The sequence below is a fragment of the Pecten maximus genome, chromosome 1, assembly GCF_902652985.1.
Source record: "Pecten maximus chromosome 1, xPecMax1.1, whole genome shotgun sequence".
Lineage (NCBI taxonomy): Eukaryota > Metazoa > Mollusca > Bivalvia > Pectinida > Pectinidae > Pecten > Pecten maximus.
Genome location: NC_047015.1, coordinates 52,811,307 through 52,827,339, shown reverse-complemented (window position 1 = coordinate 52,827,339; position 16,033 = coordinate 52,811,307).

Sequence of the window (16,033 nt, the reverse complement as noted above, 5' to 3'; positions counted from 1 at the left end):
TGTTTTACATATGTCAATAATACACACATAGGAATTTAACTATGCAAATTTTGACTAGTTGAGTAGTGTATAATGTAATACACAAGTCAATGGTGGTTATACACAGGTTATTTTCACTTTTATTATATTTTCAAGTTGCCATATAGATACTTGACTGTTGTAAGTTAGAGATAATGATTTTAGTTATAAATTCTGAGTTTTCTAGAAAATATGCTCTTACTATTAGAGATTGCATCATACTGCACTTTTAAGTGCAAGTTTAGAGCAGGAGTACAGTACGCGTCAGGTGTTATGGTTCTCGTTCACCCTCAGGGTTGCGAGTGTCACTCGAGTGTAGGGGATTAAGTACGCCCCGTGTTTCAACTCGGGTGTTTCCACCGGCCACCACCGGCCGGGGCCTGGCGAGTGTAGGGGATTAAGATCGTAGGAAAAGGTGTGAAGACTCACAGCTGGAGACGTGGTCGTGGTCAGAGTTCTGCGACCTTTCACCTTTACCTGTACTGATTGTTTTACCATGTAACAATTCATTTACATGCTCCTTCGGATTTTGAGAAAACGTAAAATACAGTATAGCCGTAGATTGGCTGAATGATCATGAAGTCATACGTAATTTTTATTAATTGGCAACGAACTCGTGTCCTAGCTGCTATTACTCTCACGGACGTCAATTATCACAAGTATACCTAGTAAGGCATCAATCAGTACGTGGGATGATTATCAATTTAGACAAAATATTTCTGGTGTTTTCAAAACAAGCACTAACTCATAAGAGTTTTCGTACCCGTCTCCATCGCATCACGCCACACAAAACGCCCGAACCTCGTCTTGCAGTACAAACTCTAATGCTTTATACACATGTACATGTAAATGTAATAAAGAATTTGTATATCGATTCAAGGGTGAGCAAATGGTATTGATTTGAATTGTGTAACCATAATTATGTTTTAAACATTTGATCGCTGACACGAGTAATGTTGCCAACGCTACGAACCAATCACAATCCATGATTCTAAAACCACGCCCACAAATGGTGCAGTGAGTGTCAATCAACGCATCAGAGCGAAACGTGTCACATATCTTCATATTGTATTACATCCGCAAACATAATTCAAAAATAAATAGAATACTCTTTTTACTTATATCTTATAGAAACATCAGCACCCGTAACCAGAAAATTATTATCAGCTAAGCCATTTTTTTTACTTACTTTCATCGCACGTTCATTTTAATACTTGTTTAGGTTCATAGTCTCGTGAACCGAATCAGACTTTAGTTGGTTCATATAGCGACAATGCAGCGCAAATGTAAATATTTAAGTTCGTATTCCGTATTGTATCAAATCGATATTTAACTAGTTATTGATGCATGCTGCGCTAACAAAAATGTATCGTTTGTGTTTTTAATTGCACACATTTCCCTTAACTTGTGAACAAATCAAAAATGTTAATGAAAAGGTGCTACAATTTGTAATACCAGAAACATATATAACAGAGATCAGTAGCTCTCTATTTGCCCCGAAGTGATACCCTCATGAGCAAAGACCGATTTACCTGTGCTCGCGTGTGTGATAGGGGACAAGGCCTTCTCGATAAGGGATATGCTTGACTGATCACGAATAAAAGGAGCCATGCACCAGTTGTACGGGTAAATAGCGATTTTATTTATCCCTAATACGCGTTTCTGGTAATACGTCCAAATATTTTTTTTTAGTTTACCAGAAATTAATATGAATCTATGTAAATATACAATATACGTACATTGTATCTGCCTGTACATTGAAGTAACCGAGGCGTGTGATAGAGCCGCGGTCGTGTCTGGATTCATGGGTTAATATACTAATTATATAATTAGCGTCCGGTAGTAAAAAGGCGGTCATGAGCATATATGGCTTCATCAAGTTTTCATAATTATACCATGACAACTCTTTGTTTATTTAACATTCGGAAAAAAATTACTTTAAAACTCTACTCATAATCAAACTGTCAAATTGTAATAATTATATCGTGGCTCTTATGCATATTATAAGTGTACATGTACGTAAAGTCAGCACACTCGATACACTAGTACCGATAACATATTTTCTGTTCAATATGCCACCTCGGAATATTACGAAAGGATGTTCAAACTGTTGAGTTACATTTCATCAGATTTCATGATACTAGTTTAGTTGTTCCGAGATCCAGGATTCTTTGTGATGGTAGTGTTACGATAGGCCAGGTGTATAGTGTTCAATGGGGACATAAACAGACAGAAGTGTCAGATGCTTTTTTTTTTTTTAGTTAAGTTATGATTATATTAATCATTCAAGACTTACTTCAAAGTCAATCGAAAACCGAGCGGGATTTACTCGCTCGCGCTCCAATCAAAATATTGCTATAAATAACACAAACACCAAGGCGGCAAAATATCGTTAAATGTTACAGTGTTTTGTTTTGTTTTCTCGATTTCCCGGTAAACATTTGTGGTACTCATCTAGCTAGGATTTAAAAACTAAAAACGTACATAATTTGGAGTGTATGTGTACCGTACATTTACAACACAATACATCTGTAGTATCGCTAGTATAGATCGTGATTTCATTACATAAAAAAATATCCCCGTTTTCTCAACACCGGGCTGGGATACTGCAGAGACGTGTATATCAGATATATCACGTTTCTGGATACTGTAAGTACAAAATGTAAGTCCAGCTACAGAGTACAAACAAACACATCACGGTATCAGTCAGTGTACCTGTCAATCATGAATCAGGTCCTTTGTTCCACTAATCCCCAACACTCTTCCACACCGTGTCGCGCGGTGTCAGTAAACAGGTGAACACTCGGGTTTTGAGCCGGTGTCAGCCGGTGTTTCAACCGACATGCAACCGACTGAGTGAGTGGAAGGGATTAGACCTCGCCACTGTGGCGGTGATTGGGGACCATACCACCTGACGCGTACTGTAAGTTGTGTCTGTATATGAGACAGATGTTGTGTCAGGTGATAAGGTAGTTGAAGTTTTGTTATGTTTTCTTAAACAAGCCTCATACATTGAGTTGATTACTAGGATATTACATCAATGTTTAATTAGTGCCAAATGATTCAGATTACTCATTGTAATTAGTCAATTTTAGCAAACCGTACAACCTGTATCTTGGATACATTGTTTTATGTAACAAATAACTCATAGTAATTGTAACTTTGTTTCAATTGCAGGGTTTACTATTTAGTATACAGTATACTGTTTATAGAACTATGTACTCAACACATTTCTGGAACCTTGGTAATAAAGAGTGACTACAGTACAAGGTGCTTTGCTCTGTTATTATAAGCCGGAACACTCAGCATATTTGGAGTGGGACGACTGGTTCGCCCGTTGTCAGTATAATGTGACCGGGTAGGGTGTGCTGCTGGGTGTCTTCGGCAGTATGCTTCAGTGAGGTAGCACTATAAATCGGCAAACGTTCCGGCCTATCACAAGGAGATTTAACACGAACATACCGCAGTCTCCCAAAACACACATACGCACTCACCACACGCATGCATGTCGCACGCACGGGAGGCCGTCCTTAAATGACCTTAGCTGTTAATAGGAAGTTAAACAAAATAAACCAAACCAAACCAAACCATTATTTTGCCAAAACAAGACGTTACTGATATCGGTCGATTATAAGATGTTTTTTTTTTTTTACCAGATCCCTTTATATAGCACTCACATAGCCATTTTCCATACATTTGGTATACTGCCTGTCTCAATTGTCCTCATATGTAAACCGACGTTTAATTCCTCAAAAACAAAACGGAATTAAACTATTTTTATTACTTTTAGGTTGTATGAACATACAGGGAGAAACACTTATTTTGGGTATAGGTTCCGACCATTGACGAGGTATACAAGGGTCTATTGAAATGGCAGTAGCTACACCTGCTTAGCGCTCAGCATTTTTGGGAGTGATTCACCCGTTTTTGGAATAATGTGACCGGGCGATGTGTCCTGAAGGATGTCTTGGATAGTATGATCCAGTGAGATAGCACTATAATGTTAGCGTCAGTTCTGTGTTATCACAAGACAAACACGAACATACCGAAACCTCCAAAATTACACATATTTACCACACAGATGCATTTTGCACACCCGGGAGTCGGCCCTGAAACTACCTTAGCTGTTCATGGAATGTTAATAACAAAACTTAACTAAACCCAAGAAACATTTTCGCCATCTCCTAATATTATTAATCAAGTACCTTGTAAAAATGTTGTGTTGTTGCAAATAGACGAATAACTCTGTCTGCAGTGTTAACGTAAAACATTTCGGCTTTATTGGAAACAGTTAAACATTTTGCTTATTCAAGCTGTCGGTCGCTTTTCACAACGAGATCAGATATAGCATAACCACATCTGTTAATCAAAACCATTTAGAATACGTGAGTGTAAGAGTAAATGTTTCAGTTATTGAATATTGTTCTGCCTAATACCAAATTTTCACGACCCTTAATCGCTCACTTGCGATCTATATAACGTGGTATATAACAGGAGACCCATGGGCCTGTATCGCTCACCTGGTTGGATTTGACCAAATGTCAAGATAATGTTCATGTTCAATTTGTTAATACACATACTCTCTAAGGGACTGAAATACCCTATGGATTATTTTTACAACCTAATTGTGTTGGAAGAAACTAAGTCCCTTAGGGTGGGGAAAGACCCTTGGGCCTATTTTTACATCAGAATTGTGTTTATCCCTTAATGTCCAGCGATGTTATGCATAGTTATGGGATGGAGGGTCACAGTAACCATTTATGCAAAATCTGTTCCCATTTCACCAAGGATGTTTCTGACCAAATTCGGTTCAAATCCATTTAAAACTTTATGACTAGGAGCGATATAAAGACAGATCTCTATTTCCCCTATTTGGCCCCACCCTTCAGGCCCCTTGGGGGTCAGAGTCAATATTTACATAAACTTTCTTTCCCCTCTTCTCCCCAAGGATATTCCAGACCAAATTTGGTTCAAATCCATACATAACTTTATGATAAATAGCGATTCATAGGATAAACCCCTATTTTCCCTATTGGGCCCCGCCCCTAATGCCCCTGGGGGTTCAGAGTAAAAATTTATACAAACACGGTTCCCCTTCTCCCAAGGATGTTCCTGACCAAATTTGGTTCAAATTCATTCATAACTTTACAACTAGTAGCAATTTAAAGGATTAACCCCTATTTCCCCTCTTAGACTCCGCCCCACAGGCCCCTGGGGGTTCAGAGTAAAATTTATACAAACTCTGTCCCCCCCCCCCCCCCCCCCCCCCCCCCCCCCAAGAATGTTCCTGGCCAAATTCCGTTCTAATTCATTCATAACTTTATGACTTGTAGCGATTTAAAGACTAATCTCTATTTCCCCTATTTGGCTCCGATCCTCAGGCCCCTGAGGGTTCAGAGTAAAACTGTATACACACTCTGTTCCCCTTCTCACAACGATGTTCCTGACCAAATTTGGTTCGAATTCATTAATAACTTTATGACTAGTAGTGATTTAAAAGATTAACCCTATTTCCCCTATTTGGCCCGGCCCCTCAGGCACCTGGGGGTTCAGAGTAAAAATGTATACAAACTCTGTTCCCCTTCTCCCAGGAATGTTCCTGACCAAATGTAGTTCAAATTCATTCATAACTTTATGACTAGTAGCGATTTAAAGGATTAACCCTATTTCCCCTATTGGGCCCCGCCTCTCAGGCCCCTGGGGGCCAGACCAACCGTTTATACAAAATTGGTTCCCCTTCACCCAAGGATGTTTCAGACCAAATATGGATCAAATCCCTTTATTCCTACGGAAGAAGAAGGATTTCAAAATTTTGCTTTATTTCCCCTATTGGGCCCCGCCCTTCAGGCCCCTGGGAGACCAGACCCATCATTTATACAAAATTGGTTCCCCTTCATCCAAGGATGCTTCAGACCAAACATGGATCAAATCCCTTAATTTCTGCAGAAGAAGAAGGATTTTAAAGAAAATGCTATATTCCCCTATTGGGCCCCACCCCCCAGGCCCCTGGGAGAGCCAGACCCATCGTTTATACAAAATTGGTTCCCCTTCACCCAAGGATGCTTCAGACCAAATATGAATCAAATCCCTTCATTTCTACAGAAGAAGGCTTTTAAAGAATTTGCTGTATTTCCCCTATTGGGCCCCACCCCTAAGGCCACGGGGGGAGGGGGGCCAGACCAACAGTTTATACAAAATTGGTTCCCCTTCACCAACAGGTAGGGCGCAAGAATTGTACCTGCTGCCCCCATTGCATGATCGTTAGAGGCGACTAAACTTGGGATATTATCTTTTCTCTTCTTTCTTAACAACTTTCTTCTTCCTAATGTCTCCCTTGACAATGCCTCACTTTTGGCCTTTGGTTGAGCGTTCGCCGCTGTGAGGAAGGTTTTGGGTTCTGTCCCCTAGCCGAGACATACCAGAGTCTTTAAAAATGGTAGTTGCTACTCCTGCTTAGCACTCAGAATATTTGGAGTGGGACGACTGGTTCGCCCGTTGTCAGTATAATGTGACCGGGTGGGGTATGCTGCTGGGTGTCTTCGGCAGTATGCTTCAGTGAGATAGCACTTTAAATCGGCAAAAGTTCCGGCCTATCACAAGGAGACATAACACCAATATACCGCAGTCTCCCAAAACACACATACCCACTCACCACACGCATACATGTCGCACGCACGGGAGGCCGTCCTTAAATGACCTTAGCTGTTAATAGGACGTTAAACAAAATAAACCAAACCAAACCAAACTTTTATTCCTACAGAAGAAGGATTTCAAAGAATTTGCTATATCTCCCCTATTGGGCCCCGCCCCTCAGGCCCCTGAGAGGCCAGACCCACCGTTTATACAAAATTGGTTTTCCTTCACCTAAGGATGCTCCAGACCAAATATGAATCAAATCCCTTCATTTCTACAGAAGAAGGATTTTAAAGAATTTGCTATATTTCCCCTATAGGGCCCCGCCCCTAAGGTCCCTGGGAGGGCAGACCGACGGTTTATACAAAATTGGTTCCCCTTCACCCCAGGATGCTTCAGACCAACTATGAATCAAATCCATTCATTTCTACAGTAGAAGAAGGATTTTAAAGGATTTGCTATATTTCTCCTATTGGGCCCCGCCCCTAAGGTCCCTGGGAGGGCAGACCGACGGTTTATACAAAATTGGTTCCCCTTCACCCAAGGATGCTGCAGACAAAATTTGATCAAAATCCACTGAGTAGTTTAGGACTAGTAGCGATTTAAAGGAAAAGTTGACGGACGGACGACGGATGCTGCGCCATGCCATAAGCTCACCGGCCCTTCGGGCCAGGTGAGCTAATGATGATTTGCATTGCAAAGTGACTTCAAGCTTGTCACATGTCAAGATAACGACAATTCGACGTTGCTCAGTGGGTTGCATGCTTTGCTTGATGATTATGGAAAATCGCTACCAGATCTCCATCAACAAACTGAAATTAGTTCAAGTTTGAAAGATACACCGACTTCAATGACTGCTTTCGCCCTGTGCCATGTGCTTCAATTACTACCACTAAGTACGTCCTTATAAAAAAAATATTACGCATTTCATTTTCTGCTTTATATGAGCATTCTCCCCTTTGAGTGTTCAGGAACAATAAAAGTACTATATTCTAATGGACGATATTCGTAATAGAAATGTACATTGACATGTTCTCATCTTTGAACATATTAGTCCTAGGTCTGCAAATAGATTAGTTGTCAAGCCGCTGCTAATAGTCCAGTCATTTTATAGTAAAAATATGGCTAACCTCAAACTAATTGCAAAAGAATTTATTTTTGAGTTTCTATTATCTGTAACATGTCTTGCTTAATATTTAAAAAGTCTAAAGCCATCACCGAAAGGGAAAAGTTATTTTTCACCTTTTTTTATACCTTACTTGAATACAAATCATTTAAAGAAAATATGGGGGGTAGGTGTATAATTTTCGAAATAAAAAATAAAGTCTTTCAGATAGAACAACTATATATACATTAGAATAAGCACAGATAGTGCACCTTTCAGGACATATCACACTATATTGATTTAGATAAATCATGACGTCATAAAGACCCAATAATTACCTCCCCTTATAAAAAAAAATCAAAAATTCAAAGTGGAAATGATTTCATTGATTTTTTTCTGTCTCTTTCAAATTTGTATTGCTTTAAAATTAAAAATTAAGCAACGGACGAGAAATGTAACAACTCTTTGTTAAATCTTTCAAGCAAATTTCGGAAATTTATACCATATTTTTTGATAATCGTGATTTAGGTTAAGTAAAGATAATAGAGTATAGAGGTAAACTTTTGGTTATCAAAAGAAAATCCCTTATGGTAGAACAACTGATTGTATATTAAAGTTAGAAGTGATAATGCTGATCAAATTGAGTGTCATTGCATATTATTTTGCATGTCTATTGACGTCACAGCCTTAGAATTATCTCCACTTGTAAATAATCTCATCATTTCAAGAAATGTCAGTATAAAAATGATTTCCCTGTGTTTTGCATGTTGTTTTTATCATATATAATCTCAAACCTACTACATATATATAAAGAAACCAATTCAGGGCAGTTATTAAGCATGCTTTTGTCATTTAAGCATAATGATTGACCTTTGGGGGCTCACATGTAGCAAGGAAATGGGGGCTAAACGTATTTTTATACAAGTCTATTGCAGGTTAACCATATATTTGTATTTGCATATACAGTTATATTTAGTGTCATTTAAAAGCATGGTAATGTTCATTTATAAGTTTTTGGGATATTACAGTAATGAAGTACAAACCAGTCATTTACAAGTCCTCGTTCAAATCTGCATGCGTCACTGGTAATGAATTCGAACAGCTTGTACCCCTCCACTCGCCGCAACCCACAGAACACGACAAACCGTTTTTACGGCACGTGCATCTTTTCGTGTCGCAATTCAATTTGCATCCACATTTAACCACTTTAAGCAGCTGTTCTGGAGCTGGAGGCATTGTACATTTCACGGGTAATAGGTAGTTCTCTTTGACAAACCACCCCCAGTTTTGTGGAACAAAGTTACACCCATTACCAATCCAACACTGACACTGAAGAAACGACCGCATACAGTGGAACCTGGCCGCATTTGAAGTTGGAGGCAAGGTGTGTACTTTTACAGATGTGACGCCTGTGTGCGTTTTAGCTGCAAATCTTCTGAAACGCAGGAGATATAAGGTCTCAAATGGTTGTCCGCCATACCAGGCCGTGAGAATCTCTTCTCCTGCCGATGCAACTGCATCTACATCAGATGTACTATCCAGGAAGACACGAGCATGGACTTGGAGGACGTCAGATGATTGTAGCTTCTTGAACGCTGGCCCTTTGCCGATACCAAAGAGTCGAGATGTTGTATCACATCCGCTCAAAGCATGTAACACGGGTAACAGGCTGCATTGATTTCCAAGAACCTCTTTTGTCTTACCGATGTCCCATATCTTAATTTCTTTCCCAAGAGATCTTTTACAATCGGATTTGAAGTAAATTGCATGATTCTGACGACCGGCGTGATAGCAGAGCAGAACAAGAAGATCTGTGTCCTCTCCAACTACAACAACATCTTTAATTGCGGCACAATTGACAGCAGTCTGTGTGATAAGAAGATCTGCATCTTCATCTGAGTGCACAGTCGTACAACCACTTTGCTGCAGTTTAGAACCTAACAGGTCTATGAAGTGCTGCTTTTTTTCTATGTTGGACAGGAATCGTTCTTTCTTCATTCGACAGGGCATTTCCTCGGTGAAGTCTACTTTCTGTGCTGTTGCACCATTTGAGCGCCTGATATGGGTAACATCCTTCGTTGACAATTTACTGGTATAACCATCGAAGACAACAACAGAATCTGCGTACTTCATTGTAATGTGTTGTACGTACGTTTGACAAATGTTCGCAAATGAATCACCAACATTCCATGGGATTCTTTGCAACAGGGAACCACCGTCTAGTACAGTTAGTAAGTCGTCTGGAAGTTTTGCAATTCCACAATCCCCCATACTCCAAATGCAATCTGCTAGAGATACTTTCTGTGCTGCCCTAGGGAGACCTGATGCCTCAAACAATGATAAAGGGTAGCTACACAGCTCATACTTAAACACCGTAGGAAGGTCTTCTAAGAGTCCCGTAGCGGCAATCGTGAGGCGCTGGAAAAGGAGTTGAGGGTCAATTAGCACACTCTCCCCATCTACCTTGACACAGGATTTATCTCCTTGGGTTTGGACTTGATTGGATCGTTTGAATGAGAATTCAAGAACCCCTTTCCCTTCCATGGATGCTATAATACGTTCACCCACCTCCTTTGCGTGGTCTTGGTTTACGCTATCATCCGCTACCTCGCCTGTTTCAATGTTCCGTAAAGACACAGAACCTGAAAAGGGATTTCGGTCGCACAAGAAACCCAGGACTTTTGTTATATCCTTATGGTATCGTTCCTTCCTTGCAGCAGTGGCCTCCTTATGTTGGTCGCTAGTTTGAAATCCCACGCCTGTCAAAACTTGCAGAGCGTTATTCATGTCTGCACATGCAGGCATTGACAATAGCCACTGACTCCTCTGGACATCACCCATTCCACGACCTCTGGTTAGTCCTCCTGATGTCTTTACACTTCTCATAAGTTCTTGCTCTATAACAAGGTCGCATGATAGACCAGCCCAGAAACGATCACTCCTTCGAAAGACATGATATCCAGACAGAAACTGTTGGTAAACATCTGGATGTTCAGTTTCCAGGTTCTGCATCTGTGTGAGGTAAGTATATCCAGACTTCGTGTAAAGATTGTGCCCTGCAGCGGCGAAGTATGGTAGCATATCCCGTATACATTTCAAATGCATTTCCCAATCACCTGTTCTCTCGGCCTTTATGAATGATCTGAGAATTTGTATCATTTCAGAATACTGAATCCAAAGTCTTGCTGTGCGCATTTGTTCATATCTCTTTGAGTTCTCAGCAAGCAAGTCAAATGCTTCAGTTAAAACCGAGTTGTTACACAGTGTTTCAATAGAAATGTCTCCAGCTACGAGCTGATCATACAAGTTTGCTGCTTGAGATAACATGTGAGATCCTTGATTCGAAAACGCTGGCGCATCTTCATCTTGAAGATTCTCTTCTGTCTCCATGTTCTCCGCTACGTCGACTGGAAGCTTTACTCCAAACACTTCAGACACAAGAAGAGCATGAAGAGCAACGTCAACTAGCATGTGACCTCGAAGTGCTCTTGCAACGGCTTTCCCTGTGATCATATGAGAAACTGCATTGGGGGAATACAATGTCTCTAAAAGCTGATGTAGACCCAATCCACACATAAGATGGCCAACAGCTCCAAGAAAGCTCATTTCTAAGTGAAATCCTCCTAAGCGTAGGACGATTGATTTGAGGTTGCTCCCTGGCTCATCATTGGATATGATGGTAAATGCTTTCCAGTAGAGTGGTTGGTCAAATGTGATGATCGGGGTTTTGTTGTAGAGTCTGGCCTGCTCACTTATAAATCTCAGTGTTGAAAAAACGCATGATAGATCACTTGGGTTTAGATCAATCATTGGTAGAAATGTAAATGATGATTTACCTGGATGTGACCCTGATGCAATCATTTGCATAAGACCTGACCATCCTGGCGTAGGCGATCTTAAAGGCCATACAATCTGAGTCAATGCATCCAGTTTCCAGGTGGAATCCATCTTCTGCATCTGTTTGAGCGACGCGAATGTCATGCTTCCAATCTTATTGGTAGGTTGCCTGTAGTTATGGATCTCTATCTTTCGAAGTTCAATCAGGTCATTGGTTGTCACGAGAGTTCTGGAAACAGGTCTAGCAGTGAACATGCCAGGAGTTACCCCGGCGATGATTCCCATACCATGAAATGTATTGTAGCCATCCAAAGTTCGGATGTTGTGGTCGACGTTGTCGGCAACAAACTGGATACAGCTATGGGGAGAAATACCATAGACAGACGTACCTTGTGACGCAGCAGCACAGGACGCATACCTCTGTACTTCTGCATAGGACGAACAAAATCCAAAGCTATGGCATGTATCTATTAGAAATTTGGAACCAAAATGATGGTGGAGCTGCACACCTAGGCCAATCTGAAGAGGTGGAAGCAGAGATCGAGGTCTACTGGCCTGCATGATGGCTTGTCCAATTGATACCGTTTTCAAAGCACTATCCTTTTCACTGAAGACAGAAGTCAGCAACGTTAAAAGACTGCCAGGAACATATCTCTTGTTGGATTCAATATCAGATATATCCGACGATGACGGGTAGAACTCCCTACTGAAATAAGGACTTTATGTCAGCTCTTATGAGTTTCGCTGCCGTGTCAAGTATAGCTGTTTTTTGTTCCTCTGAGTTTTTTTTAGGTGTACAGTAAAATTCCTGAAGGATGGATTCGGCTGTTCGACGCAGAGTCACGACATTTGATCTCCCGTTAATTTCAGTAATCAAAACACTACCCCCAAAATGTTCCAGCAGTCTCTTTTTCATATACACGGTACTATATGCTAATTCGCCACATGCTTCGGTCATCTTTCTCACAAGGTCAGAAACTGTTAATTGTTCATCCTCATTGCTGATTAAATAGTTAATAACCTCCTGGAAGTAATCTGTGGTAATACTCGGCCTGCCTTTTTTCTTTTGTTTTGTGCCGCTCTGTGGTTCAAATGAAAAAGCATGTGGAATGTATTTCCTAGTCCTGAAATTGACATTACAGGACTGGTGATAAACCGCATCTGCTGCATGCAAATCGTTCACCGATTCTATACGACCACGGACGTCAGCTGCCCAATTATCATCCCTTTCAGCACAAATCTGAATCACCCTCGTCTGGAAATCGTCCGTCCGCACTGGGAATACATCGTTTCCACGTTTTTTACTTTGTGATTTTGCAGTTTGTCCGCAAAAGAGGCAATGACATGAAAAGTTGAAGACATGATGTGATCGTAATACAGGTATTTGGTCTGTGGTTTTTACGGTTTCAGCTTCATTTTCCTTTTTCACTTTGTTTATGACATTTGGATTGGTATATACTTTCCGGCAATGGATGTGGACGAAGTCACCCGATTTGGATCGCAGGGTATCACCCCTTTCAATACTAGCTTCGTTAATACGTTGGCTTCCTTTGTCTTGTATTTGTACCCCTTTCTCATTAATTTCGCCTTGACACAGCAGACAGTTCCGTACTTGATTATTCATTATTTCTGAAAAAAGAATTGTGCCCCTGTTTCAGACGCGTTATAGGCAAATACCGTAGAAATCATAGTAAAAAAAAAAAACAAAAAAAAACCAAAAAAAAAAAAACCCCAAAAAACCAAAGAAAAACAAATATAAGGCACTAGAAGTTAAATTTATTAACTTATAGGAAAACAAATTACAATTTCCCAAACATAAAAAAAACAAATAAGTGAAACACAAATAAAAGGTAACTATTCACCAAACTTAACTAGTAGAATATTTGATCTGCTATTCTTTTCAACTGAAATTAAGAAAAATACATGTATAATAAAGTAAAATAATAAAAGAAATAAATAAAACCTAAAAATCAACGCAATATTAAAAAAAGATAGCAGTATTTTATTAAATAAGCACAAACAAACAAATATTCAATTCATGTATTAATGCATTTAAAAACTGAGGAGTAGAAGAATGAGAAGAATCCATCAATGATTAAAAAATACGTCCACACTAGGAAATACTCGTGTGTGAAATTGGTTTACGATGTATTATAATCTCCGTTTTTGTAGCACTACACGGCTTCCATACTTTGAATTTTTTTATCGAGGCCGTCTTCCGTTATTTTAGCATAAAAAATTAAAAAGGGTAGCCTTAGCACATCTATATTCAAGACATTATACACATTATGGAAAAATCAATGTAATTTGTAAGACGTTAGTCTGAAATACAAGAAATATGCGCCCGGTGAAAGCAGACGTCGTCGTACGTAGAATGTAAACAAACCCAAACTCACTTCACTTTACGCTGTCCGACATTCAGAAATGGCATAACATTATCATTCTTGTATGAAAAGACCACAATTTTACATACAACATTTCATTTTCAAACTGGAATTATAACTTACTTGCGAATATATTTGTATATAATGATGTATTCTGCTTCGTAACATCGCGGTACCGGTGGGGCGAATCGTCTCAAATCTCACTACGGCGGCCCATACTCGCAAAACACCGTATTGACAATATTTGACTATTTCAATGCCATTATTTTTCATTTTCCCCAACTTAGATTTTTCTAGACTTTTGGTATGATTTAAAGGGTGTCGTATTCTATTTAAAACCAATAAAGTTAATTCTTTTGCAATTAGTTTGAGGTCAAATCTTTAAATGACTGGACTATAATGGGGGGTTAGGTTGCAGTTGATTTGTTATAATTAATTTTCCCGACATTGTTGACAAGAGTTTATTCCAAAATCTTCCTCTAGAAAAATTACTCGTGTCTGAAACATATCTTCCCAATCATTTTTCATTCCTGTGGCTGTTGATGAGAATTGAACTCCGACCAATTCAATAATTGTAACAGTTGTTAGGGTATGCAGTGATTTGTGCAGTCTCTAGTCAGACATAACTCATTGGTCAGTTTAACAAATTATCCAATCACATTTGTGATTTGTTTTCGTACCATACTTCGTCTTCATCCTAAAAATGGGGTTTTCGTATGCTGCAGCAAACATTATTTTCAAAGCACTACACTGATCATCTGCCCTGCAGGTAGGCCGTAAGCATTGTACCTGCTGTCCCCATTGCATGATCGTAAGAGGCGACTAAATTTGGGATCCTATCTTTTCTCTTCTTTCTTAACAACGTTCTTCTTCCTAATTGTTTCATGTCTGTACTCCATTATTCTAAGATGGGGTTCTGTACAGGCAGTATAGAGGCACTCGACATCAGACAGCCAACAACGTGTGTATAACAATGGCGATTTATTGACTGACTTGGAGCATGCGTATTACATAACATACAATGTGGGTATGCCTAAATTACGGATTGAGATCCTGTCACGTTATCCGGAATAAACATAGACATGTTACATCATTTCTCCTTTAAAGAATGAAATTTAAGACTTTCAAATCTGATGTAATTATACTGAAATCTGAACTTCATATCAAGAATTAGCATTACTGCACTCGGATAAAATGAAATGCAGCAGATTATCAAATAAATGAATATTACTGATAAATTGACACACTTTGTATTCATCTCGCACAGTCTCTGAATAAAATGTCACTTCACTTAATTTGAATGGAATTTCACTGTGGGATAATTACAGTTTGTTCGTTCAATGTCTCCATATCGAATACTTATGTCGAAACTAATCCAACGAAATATCAAACTTAATGAACACTTAAAAGTTCTAAGAAATTTGAAAATTAATAAATGTCACCGATTAACAAAATAATTTCAACTGAACGCATTAACTACTTGTTATGCGCCTTTTCACGAATGTTAGCCACTCTGTATTTACAACGTAGTCCTGGAACCTCACTGGTGGGTTGACATGCCTTCCTGAGCGCGACACATTTCCAGTACTACTTGGCGAGCTGAGTGGTGCAGGAGGTGGTTCGCCATGTGGTTCCTCTGATGGTACCACAAGTGGTAACACAGGTACTTCCTTTTTGGAATTTCCATCCGGTACACAATTTCGCTCGAAAAAGTCTCTGCCCTGGGGAACAGGGTTAACATTTGACAACCTCAAATGACGCCGGTTGCGACGATATTTCCTTCCATCGCTGGTGATGACATCATATGACCTTGTGTTGACCTCTTTCTGAACAACACCTTTTCTCCATTCTTATTGTTTCTCATTGGGAGCCATTCGAACAGTTTGACCCATTTTCAATGGTTGTAAGTCTTTAGCTCCCTGATTATAATAGAACGCTTGGCGTTCCTTCACACCTTTAAGTTGTTTCGACACATTTTCTGGGACTTCCGGTCTCAGTAAAGAACCCTTTGTTGGAAGAAGTGTCTTCGTCCGCCTACTCGTCAAATGCTGAGCAG